This window comes from Puntigrus tetrazona, chromosome 1 (genome assembly GCF_018831695.1).
Source record: "Puntigrus tetrazona isolate hp1 chromosome 1, ASM1883169v1, whole genome shotgun sequence".
NCBI lineage: Eukaryota > Metazoa > Chordata > Actinopteri > Cypriniformes > Cyprinidae > Puntigrus > Puntigrus tetrazona.
In genome coordinates, this window is record NC_056699.1 from 14,745,969 (window position 1) to 14,766,981 (window position 21,013).

The 21,013-nt window shown below is 38.1% G+C and overlaps 2 pseudogenes; both read right to left on the reverse strand.

Annotated features, from left to right (window-relative positions):
* Positions 1–8: 8 nt before the first annotated feature.
* On the reverse strand, positions 9–4,209 carry LOC122351166 (annotated as a pseudogene).
* On the reverse strand, positions 3,520–19,312 carry LOC122342962 (annotated as a pseudogene).
* Positions 19,313–21,013: the final 1,701 nt, after the last annotated feature.

Here is a 21,013-nt window from a genome sequence, read left to right on the forward strand (position 1 = left end):
CAAAAATAAGACAAAAGTATGGCCAACATTTAATGTTGTTTTCAAATATTTTCTTGAATTCTAACAGGGTGGAAGAGAGCTTAACAGAGTGAAACGGCCTAACAGGGTGGAAGACCAGTGTTAACAGGTTCTAACAGCAAATGAGCTTTCAGTCATTGCATTATTTCCCATCTGCAATGCACCTGTATAATATTGTTTCAAAACATAATATTGTTTATTAATAACTAAAATCCAGATTTCCTTTTAGAGGAGGTACATTAATTTAGTTAAGTTAATTTAACTTATTTTAGACTGTGCTTATGATACCCAACAAAAGATTAAATATTTGTTTTTTGTTTTTTTTTTCTACATATCGCCGCTCAGAAGTTTTAGATCAGCACGATTTTTAAAGTTACAGCAAATACATCAAAAACAGTAATACTGTGAAATATTTTTGCAATTTAAAATAGCTTACTTTAATTATTTCTGTTGGTAAATCTGAATTTTCAGCATCGATTTTCTAGTTCATTAACTACAATACAATTGTACTTATATTACCACTCAAAATATTTATGGAGGTAGATTCATTGGCAGCATACAATAAATACAATTATATCAGAATTTTAACCCTGTTAGTTTCACATTCCTCCCTGTTAGGTTTATAGATGTCACAAAAAACCCATGTTGAATTTGTGCCCCTCCACCCTTTAAAACACAATCAGTTTAACCCTTTGACACTGGTTTAGAGAAAGACAAGAGAATTTTGAACAAAGGCACAGTAGGTCAGAAGTCAAAGTTAAATGATGCCCGGTAGTCTCTTTCCATTTCTTGTCTCTGCTTCTTCTTTCCTCTTAAGTTCTTTAGCACAGAGGGTTGTGCCTTTCTCCTGTCTCTTCTCCAGTCTTTTCTGTTTACGTACGTGTTGCACTGCCTGAGGATCTTTGGCCTGGAAGTGTGTGACTTTCGACTGTGGGCTAGCTCCATACCCCAGGCCGGCCTGGTCTCTCTTTAGTACAGTGCTTACTGGGTTTTTGCGTCCGGAGTGGGCGGGTCCGAGACCAGAAGCGGGGTCCCACCCCAAACGGAGCATCATTTTGTAGCTGTTGCTGGAAGAGGGCAGGCAGTATTGAGGGGTGGTTGGGGGGCGGAGCTCGCTGAACTGATGCAGTGTGGACCTGTTGTGTGTCTCAGTGCTGTCTGTGTAATGCACAGCACACAAATTACACCACTGAGGATGAACGCTGTGGAAAGATACACAGACACAGTTATTCTCAGGACTGTTCAGGTTGGTCAAATTAGATGCGTATTGGCACAGCATTTAAGTAAGAACATATACTCAGTTAGAAATATACCTATATCCAAATTACGACCTATGTTTAATGTAAAATGAATTTGACAACCCGTAGAAAATGGTTTTTTTTTACATTTTATCGATCAGGCATAAACATTCCAAGTCTGTAGTCTATATATTGCTCCACAAATTAGCTTCTTTTCCTTATTGCTTGCTTTGAAGTTCTTAATCTTTAGATTATTATTATTATATTGATTTTTGTATATTCCCCAAGAATATTTATGGAATACATTCAGTTTGAATGTTGTATCCATTTAAAATCTTTTCGCCCATTTTTATATTTTACATTTAATCATCTGTTTAATAATTCATACTTATGATAACTGAATTTAATATAACAATTTCAAGGAAAGACTTTGTCTATATTCTTTCTCCTGCATTAAAATGAACGCTTTAAATTGTGTATTGTCGCACATACAACATTAAATACAGTAATATTGGTGGTACTACTATTTAAAACATACACTGCCATTGTATTTGGAGCTATGCAACTCTACACAAGACAATAATTTATCAGTTGGAGTTGAGTGGATTACTTATGGATTGTTTGGTGCTTTTATGAGCTTTTTGAAGTCATTCTCATGGCACCCATTCATACAATTTCAGCTAATTGAAAATTTCATTAAACCCCTGATTGGTGAAGACCATCTCTAACTCTCTCTCTGTTTGTAGTTGGCGTGTTTGTGATCTCTGACACGCTGAACTGCTCCAGTTCTCTCACTACATCCTGGTGACCTGCCTGCAGGGCCAGCTCCCGAGCATCTCTGCCCTGAAAGAGAATGAGAAAAACATAAAAAAGAAACATCATGTTTAGGAAACTGGCTTGCAACATAATCGTTTCTACATGTTTAGTTTAAAGATATATACTGTAACTCATAATTTCATGAACAAGGATTGCTTCACTCCCCCTGTGCTATACGTGAGCACTTTCTCTTTTTGACATCCATTCAGTGGTACAAGGAGGGTTATTGTAAATAAAACATTACAGTCAATATCATAGGCTCTCCTGCAGCCCACTATAGATTATAACAGATACATTCTTGTTCTGAGTTTTTGGCCTGTGAGGGAGAGATGTCAACAGATCATGACCCGAGTCAGATAAGACCACATTCTGAGCTTCCAACCTGGGAGAGAAGAGATACCCTCTTTTGTCCAGTGAGATGACATTAGATGCAGATTTATTTCAATCCTATAGAAACAAAGTGGACTGATCAAATTCTGAGCCTCTAGCCCAGACAGGCAAAAGATATACAGAAGACATCCACTGAGCAAACCTTCATTTCAAGCTACTTTCATCTGGTGGTTTCAGACTTAAGACCTTCGACACCTACTCCAGGGCCACATCTGTGCTCTAGATTTTAGGACCCTTTGGTGCTTCAGCATCCTACGGTGCTTTGTGTTATAGACCGTTGAAATTAATTCACACCCAATCCCCAGTGGTTTTTGGCTCAGTGGTTTTTTATTTTCTTCACTCAGGCAAACAACAAATACGTAGAAGCAAACTATTTCGATTTCCCCTACTAGAATTGAACGTTACAAACCTGTTTGTCCACAACTCCCACCCAAGCAGCGCCGTGTTGCAGGAGCAGCCGAACAGCGTCCGTTTGTCCTGCCTTACTCGCACACATCACACCTGTCCAGTAAAAATCATCACGGAAGTTGACATCAATGCCACGCCGCCAAGAGGTCCTTTAGGGCCGAATGCTCCCTCCTGGGCACATCGGAGGAGTTTGTATCCATCACGCTCTGAAGTGTTAACCGGTTCAACATGAGCAGCTTCTGGACGGCGTGCTTCTCTTCTTCTTTTGGGACCTTAGGTCAAAAGATAATGGGTGATTGTGATAAAACTACACAGTTACCTACAATCATTATAAACTAAACACCAAAGGAAAGCAAATACTAAAAATGCTGTATAGGTGGGAGTAGGAGCATTTTTGGGTGTAAGATTTCAATTAATTGTCCATCTTATTATCACCATCTCTACCTGCTCTTCTTCTCACTCTTCTTGTGGTTGCTGCTCCCCCTTTTGGCTTTTCTCCATCCCGTCTCTTGTAGCAGGCTCTGATAAAAGTCTCTGGCCTCCTCCCAGTAATTGTTTGCTTGTCTTCTCTCTTTCTATCTATCCAGAGGTTTTCCTCTTCTTTAGCTCTGGTGAAGTAGACTGGACGGCTCATCTTTAACAAAATCTGCTACTGCTGATAAGGGAATTCCTGAGAGATGCTGCAGAAGCTGCTTGTGGCCATGAGACTAAAACCAAGAGAAAGAACAAATAGACGATAAAGAGAATACTGAAAGACGCTTTACTTTAAGATTTAATAATCCTTAACCACCACTTGATTATGTCTTATTATATCCATTTGAGTTTCTGTAATTTAATTGCAGTTGCCGGTTGAATAAAACCATTTAAAAGCTGATATCTAGCTGACAGAGAGTTTTAAACAGGTTTTGTCCAAATTACAAGAATGATTCGCAAAGGTCTTGAAAGCATCACTAGTCACAGCTATACATCATGCTGTATTGTATCATTACAGCAAATTATTAAAAGCAAATGATTGACTATTAATACTGAGTTATAATATTCTGTAACATTTATACATTTACTACATCTTTTCTCTGGGATTAATGTTAGTAGCTATCGAGGAGATACATTTAGCGTCTCACAAACCAGGATATATCGTAACTAAAAATGACTTAAGAACAAGAACAAAAGTAAATACAATAAAATAAATAAACACACTTCTCATTTTAGGTTAATTTGGGAGCGATACCTTCTTACACGGATCCCAAAAAAAAGACAAACAATAAAATAAAGGCTAACTACGTAAACATGGTGTTGCTCTTTTTCTTGTGAGGTTTGTTGGAGAACAGGATCTTCTACTGCCACCAAGTGTTCTGGAGCGTGCAGCGCGACCTGATGGAGGTGGACTTTGTGAGGACATAGCTGTTATTTCTGTCAGAGGTCTACAGAAGTGCTGATTGAGAATCAGTAGAGATTAAGGCAGGGCTGTCCGTTAACTCTTTTTGCTCATAGCACTTGTGCTACGGAGGTTGAAAGTTTCGCAGCACAGGCCAAACTGTTGTAGGAGTTAAGGTTGGGCAACGTTCTAATTTTTTTCAAAGTGAGCGGTAACATTCACGAAATCTAATGAACAAATATTAAATAAAACATGCATTTTAGTTAAAGCGACTCTATTAACGTTTATAAGCCATGAGTAGTGACTGTATTTTTCTGTTTTGTTGCTTTTTTAACATTAAAAGAATAGTTGACACACACAAAGAAAATTCCGTCATCTGTCTGTCAATTCTGTCGTCAGTTCTTTTTGCAGACCGTCATTCACTCACTCCTTAAGTCAGTCTGGACCACCAAACGTTTGGTTACACGCATTCTTCTAAATATCTTCTTTTGTGTTCAGCAAAAGAAATAAATGAACACAAGGACAACATGTGAGTAAATAAGGAAAAAATGTATTTGTTCATTGAACTATTCCTTTAATCAGAAAAGATATTTCTTCGTCGAAAGCAGATTGTGGAGACATTTTAATCAAAATGATCTTTTCCACACCCTTCAACTACCAAGTATACCAGTCTACCAGTCTCTCTCATACAAATTCTATAATATTGTTAATTCAATTTTTGTTGTGACCACCATTAAATACTATACACTGTCGCAATGACTACACTGTTAAGTATTAACATAAATCATACAATATAATAAAGTACTGTGAAACATACATGGTCTCTTGTTATCATTGTCAACACAACATGAAAGTCGCTGAGTGGCGTTCATAAAGACCTGAGATATTCATAGTCCATGAGACATAGTCCATATTCACTTTGACATTGATAGCATAACAAATGAACAGATCAACCGTGAACATTATAAAACGTGCTACTAAAACTAACTAAAAGCAAAACAAGCAAAACAAAAATAAAAGCACATAGAAAAATTGGAGAAAATAAGTGGACAATTCAGTGACATTATTTATTCATGTTGCAATACATGATTTCTTTAACTTCAGAGTTAAGAATGTAAATGATTAAAAAACTGCTCTATTTAATTTAATCCATTTGCTTTAATTAGATCAAGCCAAAGCGAGGAACAATCTCCATAGCACATGATGTACTACCGTGACATTGTAAAAAGAATGGCATCTAGTATTAGTTTGTTTCTTTCTTATTTTGTTACTCACTTTGTATCCAGATCAGATGGTGGATCAGCACCAAGAGATGACCTTCACCAGAGACCAGAACACCTATGAGCCCCCATGGACAGATCACAGGAACCAGATGCACACACAGCTGCTGTCGGCCCTGGCTTGCTTAGTTGGGGACATTTCATTTCTAGTGATTATCTTCGTTTTATCTTGTTATTATACAGTACATGTTCTTCAGCACGATATTTTCTCCCTGTTGAACAAAAATGCAATAAGAGTGGTTCCACCTGAGGAAAGTAAGTAAGTTTTACTCAAGATATTTCCTAGTCCCAAAAAAAGGGACATGTGCTCTCTGTCCTATATGAGACCTATATTAGAAAGTACAAGTTCAGGATGCTTACCAATTCTACACTTCTAAAAATGGTGCGCCCAGGCAATTGGTTAACCTCGAACGACCAGATGGGCACATATTTTCACATAAGGATATATCCACCCTACAGGAAATTTCTGAGGTTTGCATTTCTTAGCACGCTTGTCTTGTTATCTACATAGATGACTGCCTGGCTCTATCAGAGCTCAAAGCGATAGATTACTTAGCCATACTCCTAGAACATCTATTAAAACTGGGAAAAGAGTGTTTTAGCTTCCAGACAGTCAATAACGTATCTGGTGTTGTTACTAGACTCTGCATTTGTCAGAGGAGCGAGTAATAAAATTTACAAAATGCCTGGCAAATATTTCAGAATGCAAACAAGGTTTGCTCTTTTATTCATTTCCTTAGACAGACTATTAAGGAGAGAGTTTCAGTGATAAGTAGTCTCTCTGAGACTGGACCCATTACGGCACTCCCGGAGCAGAGTGAGAGTGACGTCAGCGACAGTGATGCAAGGTGCACCTATAGGCGTTGGAGCCATCTGAGCCACCGTCACATAAACTTCTTGGAAATGTTGGCCGTATTTCTAACGTTGAATCATTTTCTTCCTTTTCTGAAAGGAGATCAGGTTCAAGTGAGATCAGACAGGGAGGTCTCAGATCACTCCCCTTACACATGTTGGCACGGAAAATGCATGTGTGAAGTAATGCCAGCCTTTCATCCCGACGCACATACACAGAGAACGTGAACCAGAGTGCAGATCTGATCTCCAGGAAAATCCATTTTTTGGAGAGTGGAAGCTGAACATGGAAGTGGTCAGTCAAAATGTCAGACATGTACAGCAAAGCATCAGTGGACCTGTTCACGTCGCGGGACAATGCTCAGTGCTCTCTGTTCTTCTACCTGAAGGATCAGAACACAGATCGTCTTGAATGTAAATGAGAAGTGTTTGAGCATTGGTGCACGTCTTGACATTCAATCCCTTTAAGTGCTCAGTGACAGTTTTTAATCTTTTCTGCAGGATCTTATAGATCAGGGTTGAAAGTTCTCAACCATAAAGGTGTTTCTGGCCACAATATCTGCTTGTAATATAGGTTTTGTTAACAAGACTGTTGGGCAGCACCCTTTGGTGTGCCGGTTTATGAAGGGTGCACTTTGCTAGTCTCAAAACCCATTTTGGGATCTGGTTTGGTGCTTGATGCGCTTTCTTTGACTCCATTTTATCCACTGGACAAGACTGACCAGAAAACTGATCATTTCATTTAAAAGACGGGGCTGTTGATAGCTTTGGCTTCAATGAAAGCGCGATAAGTGACACTCACGCACTCTCTGTGCATTCAGAGTATATGCAATTTATTATTTAAAACTTTAACCCACTGCCTTTTTGCTTCATCAGAGCAGCTAAGGCTGAATACGTTATGTCCAGTGCGTGCTTTATGTATTTGCACAGAGAGAACTAAAGGTTCAGAAAGAGTGATCAGCTGTTTGTGTCTTGGAGCGCAGCAGTGCGGAAAAACCAATTACTAAACAGGTAAAAGGCTTGCATATAACACCTCCGTCTGGTTTAAGTGCTCACTTAACAAGAGGAATGTCGACGTCGAGGCCTCTCTTTAAAGTGGTCGCGTTACAAGATCTGTGAAGTGGCGAGTTGGTTCTATAAACTGGATGTTATGGCTCAAACATTTGCACATGCTGTGTTGAGCGTTGGATCTTTAGTGTTGACTTAACCAGCCCTAGAATATTTGTTCTTGGTTGGAAGGAAAAATTTGGAAACAGGCTATCAATACAGGAGTTAAATATCCCATAGTGAGACATAAGTTATTTGTGTAACCCCAGTTCTCTGATAGCGTTGAGGTGTCCCTCTCCTTGCTGTGTGAAGAGAGGGAAGGGGTGTGCTTGTTTTGAATGTCGCTATGACTTTCCTTCTCTCCCATTATACTGAGGAAGACAGCCACTCCTTGACGCAACGTCATGTCTGCCAGCCATTGCCAATGAAATTTCATTGCCAGTGTAATGAAATTGGGCTTCAGAGGGTCAAATACAAGCAAGAGAAGTGTCAGGGACAGATGGATTATGATAAATGTGCGATTATCGACTTACGAAAGCAGAGAAAACAGCCAGAAGGTTGTTTTTGCTTCAACCGGAGGCTGCAGTTTCAATAGAAAGAGGACCTCATTACTAGGACCCTCTTCTTTTGTAACAGTGCCGCCTACCGGGTTGGATGACATAGTTGCAGTCTCACATTTCCTAAAATCCATTGGTTTAGTTTGTAGTAATGTTTGTACATGATAATGAAGATATTGAATCTCAGGGACATTGAGTTTATAAATGAAATGACCAATCAGAGGCGATCAGAGTCATCGCCAGAACCAGCAGTGTTTGAACACTTGCTTGCTTGAATAAACTCACACAAATAAACATGAATATGAGCATTATGAATTTTTATTGAAATTAGTGTCAAAATGTATTTAATGCTGAAACTTTGGAAATGCTGGTTGACAAAAATGTTTTGAAACTTTGAAAAAGCGTCCCATCAACAGATACAAAGACTGATATCGCATGTACAAAAGTACTTTTGGTTAAATTTAGTCATTTCTTCCCATCATGTAACTGAAACCACGAGTGTTGATTGAAACTGGTGGAAAATTTGCTGCAAAGTTTACCACTTCAAAATGATAATTATTTTAATAATCGTTAACTCTGCACCGTCACAATTTAACCTGGTTTTCTCTGTCCAAATAAACAAAGAGAACAGAAAGTGAAAATGATTGCTCTGAACATTACCTTCAAACAGAGAGGGTACAAAAGTCTGAGCCGCTATATGAAAATGGGAGACTGTAGTCTACGCAGGCATCAACCTGACTGAGAGGCGATGATGCTCTCTCCTCCATTCTTTGGCAGCTAAAACAAGGTTCTTCTTGATGTCAAAACTCGCCACAAACTCAGAATTAGAATTGTTTTCATCATCGTTAGGTATATATTTTCATGAATAACCAAAAAAATTAACCAAGCCATCTCCCAGAAACTTGTGAATCTGTAAGCGTGGGAAAGATTTCTTTACAGTTATAAGACAAATTTGAAGCTAAACATGCAATTAAATGAAAACCAACAGAAGTGACCCTAATCGCTTCATAAAATATTGTATTTTGGCCCAACAGTTTGATTAAACACTTCATTCGAGTAGCACAGTTTATTTAATACATTAGTTTACGTGCTCCTTATTTTCTGCATTACATTGCAAAGAAAAGAAAAACATTGAGAGACCACTGTGAGCACTATCAAGTGAACACTTGTGAACAGAAAAAACTTAAGCTGAAAAAAAAAAAAAAACAACATTAATCCCTCAACCTAAACTGTATTTCATGGCCATCTGAAGCTGCTGATTTCCCACTTCTTTCTTTCATTGCAGCGCTTATACTGCATACAATCGCACATAAATTCACAAACAAAAGGAAGCGAGGCCTGTAATAGAGGAGAGAACAGCATTTCTCAGTTGTCACTCTTCTATAGGATGATATTGTTTCTGAGGCTGAATATTTCTGTGTACTCAGAGGATGAGCAATGAAGACGGTGAGGACAGATTCCCAGCGACGTGCAGGAGATCCCAGCCTGCTCATCAACAGGGTCTGTCGGGACTCTCCTGAAGCTTCTAACTTTTCACAATGCCTCACGTCGCCCTCGCTCACGAAGCGCTTACGCCTCTGCTGGCCACAAGAACGCATCCATTAGTGTTTACAGAAACGTATCAAGCAGCAGACAATACCAAAAATCTAAAATTTATAGTCTTTACATATGACAGAAATTAGGATAGCAAGGAAGACACAAGTCTCTGACCTGGTTGGACAGGAGTCTCTTAGCTGCTTAGTGATCACGGACTCTTGGTAACAAAGGTCCACAAAGGTTTCATGATGGAGTGGAGTGCATGAGGCACATCCAGGTTGATCTCTGGCAGCTCATCATACACATCGCTGGAAGCCCTGTGTAAAGAAAGCAAACCCATTAATACTCTCACAGGTTTAAAACCAGATCATTAAAAAGATGCAAATGAGGTGATGACTGGAAAAACTACCTTTTCAGTCAGCAGATGTTGACTAGACAAGGAAGTAGATAAAAATCTCTCTCTCTTTTTTGTTTCATACAAATATTTTGTGTAACCACCAATATACCTACAGCACACTACAGAGCCGTCTGTTTTTACTAATAAAAATAAATCTTATAATGGACTTAAAGCAGGATCTGCTCTGAGATCCAACCAATCAACGTTTGTCACCAACCAATGGATTTGTCTTCCGTTGCAACAACTTTAGAAACACAATGGCACATTACAACAACAAAAAAGCGAGTACAAACCCTGTTCATTTGGTCCAGAGTGATTAGGCCAGTTTGCCAGAATGCCTTGAGAAGTTTGACCATCATCTGTAAGAGCTGTGTCACCTGTAGACTCAGTACCATAATCACAGCCTACATCGAAGGCAGAAACAGAAAAAAGATAAGAAAAACTAGAAAAAAAACTAAGACAGGAAGAGGAGTAAGGGTAAGACAATCCATGTGCAACCTGACAATGCACTTTATCATCAAAGAATGTGTTGAAAATGTGCTGATCGAGTTATTGGGGTGAGGGTAAGTGCATATTACTCCATTAGTCGTTGTAACGGACAAAACCAAGATGGAAATCAGTTCCTTCTTTAAAAATATGTATTCTATTTACATTCTGTGTGACATAACTACATGCACTTCAAAAAGTGCATACCTCATAGACGAGTTCGTGATGAAAGTGTGGCACTTCCTAGATCTCGCAGACAGTGCTCAGCCTCAGTGAGCTCACCTGAAACCAGGTACTCCTTTAGCAATAGGTTCATCTGTAAAACAACAGGAACATAAAGAGGCAGGATCAGAAATGCAAGAATGCATTACTATGTACTAACCTATTGCAGCGATCACTGACAAGCTCTGCAGTATTCTGTTCAATTTTGCAGGCGTTTCATTTGTGATACTGAACACGATATTGCGTAAGTTTGTCGGTGATCTACGTGCTCTGTGTGCATTAACTGTCGCCGTTTGAAAACAGATGGAGATTTACCGCTAATCAAAGAAACAGCTTTACTAACAAGATGCACACTGAATGTATCACAGAAATATACAATCACTCAGCCCTAACGTACATACACACAAACGTACAGTATATGAACTATTATTTACTATGATCTGTACTTCATAACCAAAGAAAATTTGAATAATTACATTTTCGGTTAGGTTATGAAGGTCGCGGTCATGAATAACTATATGAGTTTGTGCTAGCGGTAAACAAGTGAATGAATGAAAAACATCTTTGCAAAAAAAAAGTATATATTAATAAACATACCACTGAATAGTGGGATTCTGTGAAAATTTTATTCAATAATAACTCAACATTGTGAAATAGATGTTTTCGACCTGGATAGAGCAGTTGCTGTTAAAGGGGTCATACTATATCAGAATTTACTTTCTCTTTGGAGTGTTACAAGCTGCATAGATGAATACATGCATAAGACCACCGAAGTTGCAAAGATTAAAGTTTCAAAACCAAAGAGATATTTCTTTATAAAAGTTATGACTTGAGAGAGAGAACAGAGACTATACAGTGCAGTAATTTTTCTCTTGACTCAAAGCCTTTAAATAAGTGACATTTCTTATTAAAAAGAACCTGCTACTTACTATTAAAACACAAGTTTTGAGCCGTGATGCGCAGAGGCGTGGTGTTACGTTTACGAGGAGTGCGATGCAACGCGCGGCAGAAAAAGACAGTACTAAGACATGATAATCTGTAAATATGTCCCCACTGGATGCAACAAATGCCTTGTTTGTAACGTGTTTACGCCGGAGGCAGCAGCACATTATCATAAGAAGATGTAACATTTCCACCAGACATTGAAGCCCAATCCCAATCCCAGTGCACTGGATAGCTGGGCAATCAGAGCACACCTCGCTTTTTAGAACCGTGACCTTTGTACAAATCCACCTGTCTCAGGAGGCGGGGCTTAGAAAGAAAAAAATGTACAGTATGCGGACAATGTGTTTTTCTGCCCTTTAAAAGCATATACATTGCATTACACCACACATACACTAAATAATGTTTCTTTTTAATAGCATTATATACATAATCCCTTTAATTCATTCAATTTATCAACATACAGGATTATATAAAACATTGAAGTGTAATTTCACATCAAAAGTTAAATATTATATATTACATTATATTATATAATTTGGAGTATTAACAGCGTTAACAAGCAGTCAGTACAGTATTGTCTGGGAAAAAAAATGAATAGTTTACACTTAATAAATAACTTGCTAATAATACAATCTTACCTCTTTGATGAGATGTCTGACAGGCCTCTGTCCGCCACCAACACCCCACACATTATCAAGCCGCATAATTTCCCTTTTCATGGAGAGAAGAACTGCTGCTCTGTCCAGGGCAGCTCTAATAGTCACAAGGGCATGAAGAAATGAACAGAGGAACAGTATGATGGGTAAGGCAGCAAGTCAACAGCAAATAACGGAGAGGGGAAAAAGGGCAGCTCATTTTGTCTTATAATAGGCATATTCTATGTACAACCCCATGTAGGGTGGGAATTGACCCTCACTGACTTTTTTTTGGAACGTAAAAATAAAACCTGCTACAGTGAATGGTAATCATTACCCCACCTGTGCTACTTCTACAACATGCATCGTTGCAACAAACCAAAAGCAATGAGCCAATCAGAGAGCGGTTCACCATAGCTATTGACAGATAAGGTGAAGTTACCGCCGATGCACTGACAACTGGCCGGTGGCAGGTGGTAAAGTCCCACCGCAATTCAACTCTGACTTAGAATGCAACTGTCCTTGTGACTCCACTCCCTCCATTTAACAGAAAATTAGTCTTCAAACTGAAAGTAATTCCTAATTCAGAATCTGGGCCTTACGAATGCTAGTGAATAAAAAAGCAAATAACCCAATATATTTATTTATGATTTAACGCCATGTCAGCCACAATGGCTGTGTTTATAGCAAGAGGAAGCATTCAATTTCACAAATCACTTGCATATATCATTTTAAAGGAACATCAAGCTCACCTGGCATGGTCACAATCTACTTTGCCTTTGTAACAGTCAAGAAAACTCATAGGTAAAGCGTGGTCAGCAATTGCTCGTGCAATAAATTGTCCAAGCATCTGAGGAAACAAAAAGGAACCAGGTAATACAGGAAACGTGTTTCCATTCAAATAAAATATATAGAATTTGTTCAAATTTCAGTGTTGGGTGACTCTTGGGTGAACTGTTTCCTTTAATTATGTGCCGTCCTTTTCATTGAATTTCTTATGTCATCACAGCATAACATAGTATATATATATCATAATAGTGTTTACTATATGACATTTTCAACCTTACCTGTGGGGCCTCTGGGGTATCCAGGATGAGGTCTGGCAGTTCTTTAAGCATTTGTCAAAAAAGCACGTGACATGTCCTTCTCAGAAAGCACCTTTCCAGACAAGTCAGAGAGGAGGCGTGATGTGAGCTCCCTGTGGCTGGCCTTGCCTTCCAGAGAAAGAGACACAGCCAGAGGAGAGAACTCAAATTTGTGATGGCTAAGTTCAGCTCTTTGAGCAGCATCTACCAGACAAAGGAGGAAATGGAGACGTTTAGATCAGTAACTCACATAAACAACAGAAAACAGTTGGGATGTCGATTCAATGTCGATTCCATTCTGACTGATTACTTTAAATACTGTAGACTACACCACATGTGACGTAAGAGTGATGCTGTACTGTAGTGGCTGACAAGCTTTTTGGCACTCCTTTTAAATTTCTGGATTCAGATGTTTGAAGATATCTGAATGTTTTGGGTTTTCTTTCTCCGGGTGTTATTTTATTCACAATTCCAACATGACACATTATCGCTTTAGTAATTACACTTTATGTGAGGTTTCCTTATACATCTTATTTTTCCAGGATAATGTGAACTTAAATTAAAAATAGGAATTAAAGGATTACAAATAGCGTACATAGTGTATGCAGTCTTTATCAGCAGCAATGAAAAGATACGCTCTTCGTACAAAACAAACTGTAAAACCCGACAAAAAAGTACTACTACATTCCACAGAAACAAAGGTTCTGTTATTTGATTCTGACTCTGTGATAAGCTACAGCTCACCTCCACCTCTTTGGTGTCTCCATGCTCAAAGTATTCCTGCACAATGGGGTTGATGGTCTTCTCGGAGTTCTCTTCTCGTCCAGCTCTGGTACCACTGTGTGGCATATACTGTGTCTCCCTGATATACAAATAAGAGTCTCAGTAAATACAGTAAATAATAAAAGAACACAGTGATTTCTTCATGCATCTTGCCTCACAGATCTTTCAAGGAAACAAGACAATGCTACTAAGACAAGGCTGAAGAGGAGAAACACTGATTATTTCTAAAAAGGCTAACAGGTTTTCTAATGGACAACTCATCACACCACACGAACATAAATTGTCATTTGAAAGCGCTCAACTGGGTCAAACTGTTCACTGTATTTTTTAAAATAATTATTTAAATGTTCAAATTGTTGTTCTATTATAGGTATAATTTATCTTAAACCATAATCATGACAGTTGCACTAACCGCACTTGACACTAATTAAACTAAGTCTCAAATCATTTCTCATGCTGCATTTTGGTCAAGCGTGTTGCAAGTTCACTCCTTTGGACTCGATCTCACTTAAAGAGGTCCTATCATGCTCTCACTTATTGTGTAATGTTCCCGTTTGAGCGAAATTTTTTTTAACATTCTTATTTATAACATTTTCAGAATGTGAATCAGGACTTGAAAATTCTAAAAGGAAGACTTGAGGGGTGCGTAAATGTTGACAAGTTAAATTTTTTGATGAACTACTACTCTATTACCATAGCCCTAGGCGTGTTAACTGGCATTGCTGATTTAAACAAAACACGCTGCCCCCTCAGAAATCGGAGGACAGATTACAAATGTTGACACGTTACATTTATAACCCCATACTATAAAGTGAGTGTATCCTGTAAGGCTGAAATCTAGGTATACACTTACTTGTGAAGATTCATCATAGTTGGGGTCCTTGGCATCAGGTTCCTCCACCTCATAGACCATACCTGCTGCCCCCCACACTCCTTTACCACCCGCTCCACCTGATCACCACGAGCCATCACAAGAGTGAAAAACCATTTATCCAACAGACAGCACAGTACGTGTGGTGCTGGATATGTGCTATTATCTTACTATTTGATTTGCATGCACTAAAATATTAAACACAATCCATTTAGAAAAGGTAGCTTTCATTGCCAAATTAAAATGAAAAACTGAAAAAAATAATTACATGTAACACTTCTGGATCTACACACACGTAATTTTAAGATTCATATCACACTAAAAGAACTCATTATTACTATTAAAAATCGGGCATGAAAAACAATCATACCTTTTTGGGAAGTCCCCGAACCTTTTCCAGTCCGTGACTTTCTGTCGTTTACAGCATTTTGCCGCGCAGGACTGTGTGGATCGGTGAAAGCTCTCCTGAAACCGTATCAGAGAACGTTCCGGGTTGGAATCCGGGACGATGACTTGCGCCAGTGTAGCTTATGTAGCTTTTCAGTCTGGCCTCGTGCAGGGCCTTCTCTGAGGTCAGTTCTGTTCACCTCCAACTCATTCAGATCCTCGCTGCCGTCCTCCTCACCCCTGCGGTTGCTCAACTGAGAACACAGAACCAGACAACTATTTAGATAAAAAGGCCTGCATTTCACTGTACTTCAGGTTGTGTATATAAATGCTGTTACATTTACTGGAGCTTTCTGCATTCTAACGAGAAAATGAATTAAATACATTCACATATAAATTAAAGAAACTCTGGTCCCAAACACTAGAATATGGAAAGAACTAGCTGAACTCTAAAATCTGATGACCTTTCTAACAATTTCTGTCTTGTTTTTCAGTGCAAATGTCAAGATGCATTTATTGGAAAAAGCAAAATGACATGTCTTTGGGAAATTGCTTAAACCGGAGGTACTGTATGATTCTAAACCAAGGCAAATATTTGAATTTTCCTTACCCCATTTACAGATATTTGTTCTTGGTTTAGCGCACACCATTTGTGACCACACACTTCATTTTAGTCCAGCAGAACACCTTAAATTTATTAAGTTGCTTTTTGCATGACAAATGTGCTTAGTAAAAGAAAAATAATAATAAAATTGAAAGAATATAAAGAAAGGCTTATTAAAAATACAAAATATTTTCAATTCACCATGTACATTTGAGACATTATAACAGGCATATTACTAACCTAAAGTATAGCTTTTACAAAACAAGTACTGATATTTTTAAATTGCATTATTGAATTTCATTATTGACAGAAATATTTATCTTTCCTGCACACCACATGGTCTGGTCTCATATTAAGCATTTCATAAACAAAAAAACAGCAAACAATAATAATAATAAAAATTAAAAAAAACATAAAAACTACTATATTCTACTTTATTATAAATGATGTTAAAAAAAGCACTGCTATAAGCATGACATAAAAAGTGATGATTCCACTTTTTAGGTCAAAGTTTCTAAAGTTAATTTCAGAACTGCTACAAATACCGAGTTCATCCACAGCATGCGTTTATTAAATCAGTTTTAAAGAGACTCAAAAAAATGACAATATATACAGGTTTGTAACAACGTTAGGACATGACCCCTAACATTTATATCTGCTTTACGCTAGATTACAGAAAGATAACTAAAGGAAGCAGCACAGAAGGCAGAAAAAGCTGACCGTTGCTTATTTGAGCGCACTTGCTGGTGCTCTTGCCAAACCCCTGACTACACATAGCAGTGTACGGTCTGCTTGGGTGGTGACACGTTGACTGGGAGAAAGCAGCAGTAGGAGGTGGACTAGATGGTAATAAATACTCTCGTCCTAAATACTGAAGCTACAGTCAGACCTGGAAGCCACACTGCAGTTACTACTGGTAGAGGAAATCTGCACAAGAGCCAGGAACAGCAGCACAAAATACACACACCAGGCTCAAAGCAGAAATGTCCCACGTCTTTATAGACTGATCAGACCTCTGGGCGCTGTACTTTTTGTTTTGAGCACTGCGTAAGTGGGAAGACAGGAGGTGTGGGGTGGGTGTGTTTGACCAGCGGTTTAACTGTCAGCACAAGAAGAATTTGCAGTGATAAAAGTAAAAGTCTTATCTGTTTTGGTCCAACTATGGCATATTCACCTCCATGACTGGGGTGGGAGACACTAGACCCACATACAGTAGGGTCTTATAAGTCTGTGCTTTATGCACTGGTGACTAAAAACACACACACAAATAAGAAAGGATTCATAGGGTGTGGTACAATAATCTCTCTTGTGTTTGCTTTATGCTAAAGTAAACATTGAATGGCAAAAGTAATTTGAAAAATGTATATGAAAAGTATCGTCATTTTTACAAAAAAATTTTCTGCAGTACTCTGCATGGTGACAGTGATACATTATATATATATATATATATATATGCTATTTTTAGCACTACAACAAATACACTGCACGCACATATGTTTTATGAGAGAAGTATCGTTTCACATTTACGTAACTAACTATCTGATTGCAACTGCCAAATTTACCTTTGCTGGCTTTTGCTGCTGTAAAAAATGCAAGGAGGAAAAAACTGTCAAACAAATCACAGAATCATAAGGACAAAGCGGATCTCAGAATTTATACCAGGTAACAAATTACATTTTTGGAAGGCGATAAATACGTCCAAGCCCAATGAACACTCATTTGCTATTTTGCAGTTTTATTGCGCTTTACTGCGCTTCAACCGCCTGCTATGCACATTAAACTAATCAGACTTCATTTAAACCTGTAAAGAAAGGGACCGAATGCAAGGCGCAATCATTGAAATTAGATATTGCAGTTATTTAAATACAATAAAACAGAATGTAAATGCAAAAACGGTGACAAAGCAGAAGTTTAAATAGAACTTTTTTTTAACTTGTAAAGCGTACTTCTTATAATTTTCATTTTAAACAAGTAGTCTTGTTTATACATAAATACTGTTGAATATTACTACACAATAAATATTGAAAATTGAATAAACACACACGCAGGTCAGATTATGATTCATATGTTAAAGGCAGCTCTCTGATAAGATAAGTCCTCACTGCAAAACCAAGTTCTTGTGTGCAATCAGAAAAAAAAAGTGGCATGACAGCAAAATAGCTAGAGCAGGTCAATAAACAAGAAATACAGGAAGACTGTGGCACATACTATTCAATATTAATATTTCTTGATGGACTTTCTGTAGAACTTGTGCAGTAGAGTAAAGTAAGCAAATACATATCTGAATTAAAATAAGCTTAATTGTTTTATATTTATACTTTCTAATGTGTAGCCATTAATGCTCATATAATATATAAATGGCTATACCAGCTTATCGAAATTATTTTGTTTTTCCTATCTTTTTCTTTTTACACTCATCTGGACCTCTGAACGTGTATTTCTGAAAGGAATCTACAAAATACTTTTTCAAACTCACATTGGAAAGAAAAAACATCCAGCATCAAGCAAAGAGGGGCGTAAGTGTTAGGGATATTTTTCTGAAGAATTTAACAAAGACATTTGCACGATTTTATCGTTTACAACATCAAATGTATATGGACTTTGTTAGAAAATAAATGTGCTCTACGCAACGGCACGCATATTTATTCAGTATCGATTGCTTCTTGCCAAATCTGGAAGCTGTATATATATTTTTTCAGCCGCCAGCTTCTCGTGTTTAACGATCTTTTTGGAATTAAAGGTAACAGATCACTTTTCGAGCGACAGTAAGATTGTGGGCCAAAATCAACGCAAAAGTTTGGCCTCTTGTTTTTGATTTTGTAAGAAGAAATTAAATAACTTCCGTAAAAAAGTTTTGCGTTAAAAAGTTGTCTCTTTATATTCTCAAAATAACATTAATTAAAATCCTGGCGTTAATGCGGTAATGCATGCGTTCCTTTCAAGTGTTTATGCACATGCGGATATACAAGTCTCACTGCCAGAGCACATGGTGGAACTTGACTGCCTTCAGCCTATGTCGTCTGCAAACGAAGACATTGGGAAAAGACCAAAAGCTACGATATGCGTTGATAAGCTAAGCCTGTTGAATCATTAATGATCAGTTTTAGCACAACCAGAGGTTTAAGGTAACGTTACCATCGTTTTGAGGCCAGTGGTCCATGCTTCAATCTCAGTCGCCATTATACGCTTGTTTACCGTCCACCTAAGCCTGCAGATCACGGAAACAAATAGTAACCACATCAATACCAAACGTGCAAAAGCACGCGCTTTACACAGCAACAAAATCCATAGTATTTGATCTGAAAAGTAACGTGGCCGTTTTAATTTACGCTTTAGTCGCAAATGCATGAGCTTAGCCTCACCTTAAACTGAAGGCTCGATTGTCATAAAATCTAGCAGTGGGATTGCTGGTAATGTAAACAGTCCTTGAGTGAGGTAAATAGGAAGATCCGTTAAAAATATCTTGCGTAATTATTTAAGTCAAAAGGTCTACAAAAATATATTTTGCATTAGCAGTGCAGCACGCACGTTGCAGAGAGAGCAATAACATGGACAGTGTTTTCAACTTGAGACAGCTCAGAAGCACGTCACACGCTTTGCGTGAGCCTCATGCATATTAATTAGGTAGTTTGTCCAACGCCCAGTAAGAATGCGGACAGCTCGGCAGTGGACGAATGAGCGAGGTTTGTGGGTCATGAATATTAATTAGACGACGTGACCGTCAAAGACTTCAGGGAACGTACAAAGCAGCGTCAGCATCACCAAAATGAATATTAATGAGAGGAGCGTTCTCCGTAACGCCGGATTCGTGCTAGTTTAGCTGTCTGGACTGGGGTTGGCGGATGAAGGCGCAGGAGTAAAACATTGCGTCCAATCTCACAGCAAAGGCAAACTAGGCGGAGTTTGACGAGTTTGTTTCTTTAGTAAACACTTCTCAATTTTTGTCAGATCTTTTTTTACAGTTTACTAGTCCATGTTCTGATAATACAGGCGTGGTAGGCTAACTGGACATCAGAGACGGCATTCTTCTGTCTGCCTCATCCTATTTTTCTTTGTAAACTTGTCTGCTATCTGATCGCCTCTCTCTCTCTCTCTCTCTCTCTCTCTCTCTCTCTCTCTCTCTCTCTCTCTCTCTCTCTCTTTAATGCACAACACAACATGGTGAAAGGGAAGATGTCTAATTATAATTTGTCTTTCGTACTACCAAATCTGTGCTATTGTATTTGTATACTTTTGTATGTAACATTTAGCCTTCTTCCTACTAAACACAGAGTCTTGAAATTCCCCAGAACGACGCCAGACGTCGCTGTCACCTTAATACTGATAACGGATCACGCACGCGATACCTTCCGTGTTTTTACATTTATGTGCATTGCACGAATTATAAAAAAAACAACAACAACTAAAAAACTACGATAATTAATTAAAATGGCTGATTATAATTAGTATTTCAACAAATGAGGCCAAACAAATATTTATTTGTTTTTATTTTAAAAGGAAAGAAAAACGCTGCATTACCACAAGGATGTGCGTTTCTTTAGCATAAAAAAAATACATTTCACATAAGTTCCATGTAGGGAGCAGGAGAGGATGATGGTAACAGGTGCCCACAGCAACTTGATCATATCAGACTGGTCCATCAAGTGCTTCCCCTCCACTGGTTGGTGATGTGCACAGCTGCACTTGGGCTGCAGAAACACATTCCAAACACATGAGGCCCTGGGCCTCAAGATCCCTTTCATTCTCTTACACTAGATAGTTTTAAGTATTTCCTCTGCCTGTGTACTTGGTTACCCCTCTGTTTTTCTTTTGAATTAAGTAAATTAATTAACATTTTGTGTAATAGAATTCAGCTTATAATGCCATGTACGGATTTAATATAACTTTTCTTTTGTAAGATAAATCTATTATACTGTAAAAACCTTATGATCGAATTCAAATTCAGGTAAAGTTATTAACAACAGACGTTGGCAAAAATGCCCTAAAATAAAAAATACAGTAAGTACAGGAATAACAGTAAATACTAAATTATAATACAACAAGCATATACAATAATCAGTCATTCATCAAATGGGCATCAG